Source organism: Pteropus alecto, unplaced genomic scaffold, assembly GCF_000325575.1.
Source record: "Pteropus alecto unplaced genomic scaffold, ASM32557v1 scaffold103, whole genome shotgun sequence".
Classification (NCBI taxonomy): Eukaryota; Metazoa; Chordata; class Mammalia; order Chiroptera; family Pteropodidae; genus Pteropus; species Pteropus alecto.
In genome coordinates, this window is record NW_006436288.1 from 6,491,515 (window position 1) to 6,500,700 (window position 9,186).

The window sequence follows — 9,186 nt, forward strand, 5'->3', positions numbered from 1 at the left end:
TAGGGAATTGAATTTACTAAAAGGAACCTTGATATTTTAGATGAGTAAATTCATTTGACAGAAGTAAACAGGATTTTTATGCCTTAGAAAGCACATATATTTTTTTATTTAACAAACCAAACCCCATTTCAGAAGTCAAAAAAATTTCCTCATCCCCAGGGCCAAACTTTAGAGGTAACATAAAGCCTTTATTGACATGTGTGATCCCACAATGGCTCCATGTTCAATGGGCCACTTTATTTTCTTATTCTAGAGCTGTGGCCCCTAGAGTGTACTAGTACCTCAAATAAACATCTGATTCACTATAATCTTCAGATAAGTAATGGTTCAGCAATATCATTTTAAGATTGTATTAAATGATTTCCCCAAAGTGGAGGCAGTCAAACTAATGCTGGTTTCTTCCATTACATAATAATGCCTCTAAAACAAGTAATTTCTATGCTCTGTTTCAGGTTAGATATTTATTAACAGTACAAAATTAGGTTTTATTTTTATTGTATCTGTAATTTTCTCTATTAAGATCTTTAATTGTTCTACCTGATGTTTGGTTTTACTTTTGTTATATTGCTTATTACATTTTTTTTTGTTTCTTTATGTTTTCCTTTTATTCTACCATATGCTATATGTACTATAGTTTTGCTTTTATTTCCTGCTAACAATATGGAAGTTATAGCTACTTCTTTAGCAATCTGAAAAATATTCTGCATTTGGTTATCCAAACACACTGATACTATTTTACTCTTTTATAATTGCCAAGAATCAAATTTAAATAGTCTATTGACTCTATTTGTGTAAAATTAAACATTTAAAATGTTAAATTTAAGACTTAAAACATAAGACTAGAAGCCATAAAACTCTAAGATATATCACATATATAAATATCACTGGGTTTTGTAACAGATTAGAAAAAAATGACATAAGAAGCATCAACTTTGAAAAAGGGGAGTCAATACTCTCACAGAAATGCCAATCACTTCCCAAGAAACACCTAAAGAATCAGCTGAACAAACTAAACCAAGAACAGACTTGGTAAAGGACAGTTACAATATAAACATGAAACAATTAACTGCTTTGCTAAATCTGTTACACATAAAATAGAATAAAAGATCCTAAATAATCTTTTTAGAAAATAAAATAGAACAAAACATTCCAAATCATAATAACAACACAACTATTGAAGACTAGAAGTAAACTAATAAGAATATTTGGTATGTATATTTTAAGAAGAATTATAAAATTTTACTGAAGAACATAAGTCATGTTCTTGATGGGGAAGACTCAATATTATAAAAACACCATTTTTCTTTTCCTTTTATATTTTATTTTTTTTCAGATGAGGCAACCCTTGGTTGACCTCACAGATTGCAAGGACTTTGTCAGCTTACAATCCCTTATTTTTTATTTTTTACGCTCACAGCACATGGTCTTCCTAGGTGATCTTCCATCCACGTACTAACCAGGCCCAACCTTGCTTAGCTTCCAAGATCAGATGGAATCAGGCTTGTTCAGGGTGGCATGACTGTAGACTAAAAACACCATTTTTCAAAGTTGATACTTATGTCATATTTTCTTGTCAAAAAAAAACCCCAGTGATATTTATATATGTCAATTATACGTGTCAATATTTATATCTACAATTACAATCTACTTATAACATTCTGCTTTTTTGAAATCATCCAGCACCTCCCAACATTGTCAGGAAACCTCAGAATTCCTTGGTAAAATCTGTGACCTTACAGGATCTGGTCCCTGACAACCTCCGCATCTCCCACAACACCTCTACCTCAAATTCTTCACCTAGATTCCCTGACCACACTGTACTACATGCAGTTTCCTGAATGTATATCTATGTAGAAAATGTTTTCTCCTTTTTTCGCTTTCACCCTTTTTCCCTGTTCAGGGCTTCTCATACTTTATTGTGTCCATGAGTCACCTGAGGATCTGGTTTAATATGCAGTTGTGATTCAGTAGTTCTGAGGTGAGGTCTGAGATTCTGCATTTCTAATTAGCTCTGTAGAGCAGTAGCATCCCATTTTTAGCAAGAACCTGGCTAACTACTATTTCTTTTTGACGGTTTAGTTCAATCACTTCTGTTTGTCTTCTCCTGGACCTCACCTTTGCAGTACCCCCATAGTACCAGGCAATGTGCTAGTGGAGTCTTTTATGGTAGAGACTCTTTTATCAGTTTGTATTAACTTATACATTATCTGACACATATGACAAAATCAATATTGAATAAATGAATTAATTAATGGTATGGGAAAAATAAACTTCATTTAGGAATTGAGAACAGGATTAATAAAATCACACCTTATACAATTCTTCCAGAAATTTATATATTTTTTATTGAATTTACATCAGAAAGAATTTGGCAAGAATAGAATAGAATAGACTGGAATAAAATGGAATAGAATAATAAAATAAAAATAGGTTAAGTGCTCTAAAGCAGGGGTTCCCAACCCCCGGGCCACGGACCAGTACCGGTCCATGGTCAGTTAGGAACCAAGCTGCACAAGAGTAGGTGAGCAGCAGGTGAGCGAAGCTTCATCTGTTTTTGTAGCCGCTCCCCAGCAGTAACATCACCTCCTCAGCTCCACCTCAGCTCTGCCTCAGATCATCAGGCATTAGATGCTCATAGGAGCACTGGTCCCTGGTGCCAAAAATGTTAGGGACCGCTGCTCTAAAAGTAGTCTCAATCTTTAGAAATTGTGAATATACTAGAAAAATACAACCAATAATGAAGAACTGTTTTCTATTACCTAAGTAAGTAGGATATTTGATGCACTGTATAAATAATTTTTCCAGAAAAACTCAATTTCAATTTAAATATGTATTTTATCTTGCGGCATTTCTATAATCCTTTAATTTTGCATATTTCTTTTGAGTCTATAAAGTATTTTAGCATATACATTTTTACCCTCTTAATTCTACATAATCTAAAAGATCAATAATATTTTTCTGATTATAAATGAAAAACCTGAGACCATAAAAGGATTATAGAGTTACTAGACTTTCTAAGTTCATTCAGTCAGATATTGGCAGAGCAGGAGTTCAAACCCACATCTTTCGATGCCTAGTCCAGTGCTCATTTATCTTATCTGGTTGAAACTTTTTCAAAGCCCCAACTTAGCAGAGATGGTGATATGATATAGGGTACCATATCCATAATATTCAGTTTTTATTTTGATAAAATCCAATTTTTGCCTCTGTTCCAAAATTTTTGCCTTTACTTAAGCAACAAAATTAGTTTACCTATGTTATTGTTTTCTTTTTTTCTTTCTCTTTCTGGCCTAAATTTCAGGGCTGACTAAAACAATTGACATGAGAAAAAAAAAAAAAAGTTTGGTGGCTCACATCCTGCAAAAACCCCTATAATGACTGTAGGGCTAACCAAAGAACACAGAGTTCCTACTACCATAGTAATCAAAGTATCAGCACTGGATCTCAGAAATCCTTAGTTAAGAGACAAGTGGTTTAGGGACACAAAATCAACTTACTTATTAGCTGTGCTGAGGTAGCTAGCTGGGCCCTGACCTCTTGTCCAACAAAACCTGTCATTGACCAAACTGAGTTGAAAATGAAGGACTTTGAAGTCCAAGGTGGACTAACCTGAGATAAAAATTGGTCCGAGAAACCTCGATAACTTTGTAAATAAAGCACTCTCATGCTATAGTATATAATTTTTGGCATTATATATATTTAATGTTACCAGGCCTTGCATAATCAAGAGCAGTTACCTCTCAGATCTCATTTCTTCCCATTCCTCCTACACTCACCCTGCTCTACTTAGCCTCCTTTCTGTTTCCCCAACACATCAAGCAGCCTCTACATAAGGTCTTCGCACTTCCTGAGTCCTCTGCTTATAACATCTTGTCCCCTAGGACTTGATCTCTTTCATTCTCTCTTTGTTCAAACATCAGCCTTTTGAAAGCCTTCTCTGAAGAGCATGTGCTGTTCCACTTTATCCCATCAACTTTATTTATTTTTCTCAATAGCAGTTATCATCTCTTTAATATATATCTTCTTGCTATTTTATTTATTGTCTGCAAGTTCTACAATGTGTTAAGGAATCGTTGTTATTCCCCACTATAATGGACCTGGAAAAGAGCAGCACCCGATGACCCGAATAAAATATCCCAGATTTGAGAGAGGCAGGACAATTCAGTAAAAAAGGCTTCTTATCTGTTGGGAAAAAAAAATCAAATTGCTGCTAAGAAATGTGTAAGTAGATATCACATACTGTAAGCTAATAAACTTTTTACATAGGCTTTACATGAGTGACTCTTTCACAGCAAGGCTTTCCTAAGGTATTATTTACAGTTAATTGGACTTTACTGCTGAGGTTACTCTGGTTCATCTACACATAAGACTTTTTAATAGACTACATTTTCTAACATTCAGCTTCCAACATCAGTAACACTCAATCTTAGGTTAACAGAGCTTTAGGTCATGTCTGCCTTGGATTAACTCCATACTTTAAAAATCCAAGTACTGATTTATTTCATGCCTAAAGCCAATGCGATTGGAACATACTCCATGCTTCATAAACAAAATACTTTGGTAGTGAAAGATTCCAATTCCAAGACATAAAAGTACTCAGGAGGCTAACAAGTGCATTTGTTTTGCCTTATTCAAAAACATATTAAAAAACAACAGCAACAATAACCATAACACCCTGCCAGAACCCTGGCCATGTTGAAATCATGTAGTTTACTGCAATTCTGCTTGTGATGAGTGTTCCTTATTGTGTGCTTTTAAATGGAGTATTTGCCATTCTAAATCTGGGCCTGGATTGCCTGGGAGTTTGCCAAGTGCCATGTCTGTACTTGGACATCACTTACCCTCATGCCCACTTTACCATATGTCAAAGAATCCAGTTACTCTCATGATGGGGGCGCTCTGATTCTTTCTCAAACATTCTACAGTCTCTAGCCTGGGGCATCTGTTACTACTGATGTGTGCCTACAAGCCAGAGTTCTTTTTTTGACCTGCTATTTCCATACCTCCCATTCCTTCAACTTCTAGGATCGAGAATAGAGATGAGAGATGAAGAAGGCAGTTACCACCTGTATTATTTTCCTGTTGCTACTATACACAGTATCACAAACTTGGCAGCTTAATACAACACAAATGTATTATCTCAAAGCTCTGGAGGTCGCAAGTCTGAAATCAGTTTCACTAGACTAATGTCAAAGTGTCAGCAGGGCTGGTTCCTTCTGGAAGCTCTGAAGGGAGAATCTTGTTTCCTTCCTTTTTTCAGCTTTTAGTAACCTTGTATTTCTTGTCACGTGACCTTTCTTGTTCAAAGTGCATAGCTACAATCTCTGCTTCTATCATCACATCATCTTCTCTTCCGACTGTAGTCAAATCTTCCTCTACTTCTCTCTTAAAAGACACTTCTGATTATATTTAAGGCCTATCCAGATTACTCAGGATCCTCTCCCCATTTTAAGATTCTTAACAATCACATCTGCAAAGTCCATTTTGCCATTTAATGCAACTTTCATAGGTTCCAGGGATTGGGACGTAGCTATCTTTGGGACCCCTTATTCAGCCTCCACATCATCATTATCCATTGTCCTTCAATTTGCTTTTATATATTATCCATATTTGAAAAGGGACACTACTGAGCTCTTATATCCTGAGAAGAGACACCATTTAAACTTCTATTTAATCGTTTACCATTTATTTAACAACTATTCAATGGATAGCTGCTATGTAGCCAGAATTGTGTTGGCCTTTGAAGCAAACATCACAGATATATCCCTGCCTGCACAAGACACATTATTCCATTATTAAATCATGTATAACTTCCCCTTACTCCCCTGCTGCTGTGGATTTGCCCTTCCAAGTCCAGTCCTGCCTTCCTGCCCCTAATGCAAGCAGCACTGTCTTTCTGGGAGGATAGAACAAGAACAGAATTCATTTTACCATGTAATATGATTAATTTATTAGTATTAAAAACTACTCGGATGATGTTTTATTCTTTTGTTATTATGTTTATTTCACTTAACGTGAAGCTGCATGGAAAAATATTGTAATGCCTTAGGCATGGGTTAAATTTGTGAAGGCTCCTAATCTCTTTTGAATAGGGATTAGTAACTGCATAAATACTGCCCAAGAAATAGCTGATTCTTAGAAAATGAAAGCTACTCTTGCCGAGAAGTGCTAAATGACTACTGGGCCTTGTGAACTGTTTATAGTATCCATCTTTACAGATAAGAGTCTGCTTCCACCTACTGGCTGAAGAATTTCACAATCTTCAGTACTACACAGGTAATTTCTCCTTGGATCTTTGTATTTTTTCTGATGAGTAGGCATAATGTCAGCTTCTGTCCACCTAGGACCTCTTTACTCCCAAACCTTCCAGCTTTTTCTAGTCCTAGCTTCTGGAGTGATTGATGAAACTAGCCAGCATGTTGTGTTATAAAATTTTTAAGGCAGCTATAGATATCCAAGAAGACATCTGAAGCCATGAAGGCATCTTTGGGACACAGAGCACACTTAAAGAGGCCTGAGGAAAATAGGCAAGATGATTCAAAGAAGCAAAGGAAATTTTAGGAGACATTTGATAGCAAGATTTGAGGACAAGAGATTTCTGTTGCTCCAAAGACAATTTGGGAGATTGTGACTAGTCTTGGTTATTTTATGTGAGAGCAAACAATTTGAGAATTTTCTAAGAAAGTTGGAATTTTCAGAAAAAAATATTTAGTTTATAGTCTGTAGTGTTAAGAATAACAAGAAACTAAAACTAATTAAGATTTCTATTACAGAAAACCAAATGTTATACTGGTGCTATTAAATAAGACACAAATTTTTGCCCTTTAAATATGAAAAATATTCTGAATTTGGGGCAAAGAGAACTAGAAAGAGTTAAGGGAAGAAATATCTACATCATACAAAATAGATTATGGAACTCCATCGAGTAGTTCTATGGAATTAGCATGAATATGGTCTATGCTCAAATAGATGTAAAATGAAACAATAGTGAGTTTCCATTTTGCAACTAATTGTCCAAGATTGAAAAAAATATATATGTGACTGATAGATATGAATTGAGAGGAGCAATATATATGGAGGAATTGTTATTGATAGAATCTTTCTGAAAAGTAATTTGAAAAGAGAGTTTTGAAAGGTTTACACTCTTTGAATTAGTAATTTTGGTTCTAGGGTAGTATACTACAGAAATACTCATAGATGTATTTAAATACTTGTGTAAAAAGATGTTCATTGCAGTATTGTTTATAATTTTAAAAACCCTGTTATAATAGCTGCTACATATTGAGTGATTATAGTGTTTCTGACAGTGTGCTTGATCCCTGATCCTGAATGACAGCAGGAAATGAAGGGGAAAGTAAAGAGAAGAGGAGAAAAAGAGAAATAATATAAGAAAATAGAAGTAATAGAGCATTGCCTATCCCCTCTTTTTCCTAACAGCCTCATGAATTGATATTTCAAGTCTTGGAAAGAGATAGATTAAAGACGAAAGCCTTAGGAGTGGTTTAAGTGAAACTTTGTGAAATCTCTGTGAAACCTTCTGCTCCACCTCAACCATGGTACATATTGATGCTCTGAAATTATGTTGTCCAATTAAGTAGAAACTAACTATATATGGCCCCTTAAATCTAAATTAAATAAAATAAAAAATTTAATTCTTTGGTCATACTAGCCACATTTGAAGTGCTCGATAGCCACACGTACCTAGTTGCTACCGCATCTGAGAATATACTCGTAGAACATTTTCATCATCAGAGAAAATGCTTTTGCACAGCACGACTCTGAAGACTCAACAGAGACAGCCTTGGATGGAATTTCTATGCTTTGTTGGGCAGCAGAAAAATTGTAATCCATTTTTTGATTTGTCACCACCTAGAATTGGTCCTAGATAAAAAATTTAGATTTCCACTTTTTCTTTCATCTCATTCCCTTAATTACTCCCAGTATACAAATCCTCCTAATTCATTGAATCTTCAATTTATTGGCCCCTTTATTTTCTCCCTATCTATTAATACATTAAAAATGTTCAATAAAAATATCATAAAGTATGATGATTATACAGATAATACATATCTGGTATATACTTTTTCCTACTTTAAGGAAGTTCTAGTCATAGTTTGATAAGTTTTTTAATCATGAGTATGTGAAGAAGTTTATCAAATGCTTTTTCTGCATTTTTTGCAATGATTATGTAAGTTTAAGATTTTTTTTTGCTCTTCATTCTACCGATGGACTGAGTTACATTAATTGACTTTTGAATCTTAAGTCATTCATTAATGATAATAAGTACTCTCAGGAAACTAGAAAGAAAAGAGAACTTCTTTAACCTACATTTACAAAAACACACAGCTAGCATCATACTTAATTGTGAAAGACTGAAAACGTTCTCCTCTAGTATTGGGAACAAGGCAAGGATGTTTGCTTTCACCACTCCTATTTTGGGATATCATAGTCCAGAGAAGACACTGAAGGTTCTAGACAATATAAAAGAATGGGAGGTGGCGGGGGAAGGTGTCCAAATTAAAAAGAAGAAATGCACTGTCTTTATTTGGAAACAACATAGTAATCTACATTTAAAAAAATTTTTAAATATATTTTTAAAAATCCACTAGAACTACTAAGGGAACTCAGTAAGGTTGCAGTATAGAAGTTCAAAATACAAAAATCAGTTTTACTTCTTTACATTAGTATTAAGCATTCACAAATTAAAATTAAAGTAATATAATGTATGAGTATAAAATATGAAATGCTTAACAAAGTTGATGAAAAGATGTGAAAGATATGTATACTGAAAACTACAAAATTGTGCTGAAAGAAATTAAAGATGTAAAAGAGAGATATATCATGTTTATAGATTATATGACTCAACATTGCTAAGATGCCAATTATGCCAAACTGATCTATAGAGTCATTGCAATCCCTACTCACATTCCAGCAGAAATTGACAAGCAGATTCAAAAATTTATACGGAAGTGATAAGGACTTCGCATAGCAACAACATTCTTGACAAAAAACAAAGTAGGAAGACTTACATTGTCTTATTTCAAGACTTATTATGAAGCTATAGTAATTAAGATACTATCGAATTGATAGAAATATAGACATATTGAGCAATGGAACAGAATAAAGAGCCTTGAAATAGATCTACATGTTTATGTTTAATGATATTTTACAAAGATTCCAAGTCAA

At 34.3% G+C, this 9,186-nt stretch overlaps 1 pseudogene; it reads right to left on the reverse strand.

Annotated features, from left to right (window-relative positions):
- Positions 1 to 1,408: 1,408 nt before the first annotated feature.
- Positions 1,409 to 1,527, reverse strand: LOC112480372 (annotated as a pseudogene).
- Between the last annotated feature and the right edge of the window lie 7,659 nt (positions 1,528 to 9,186).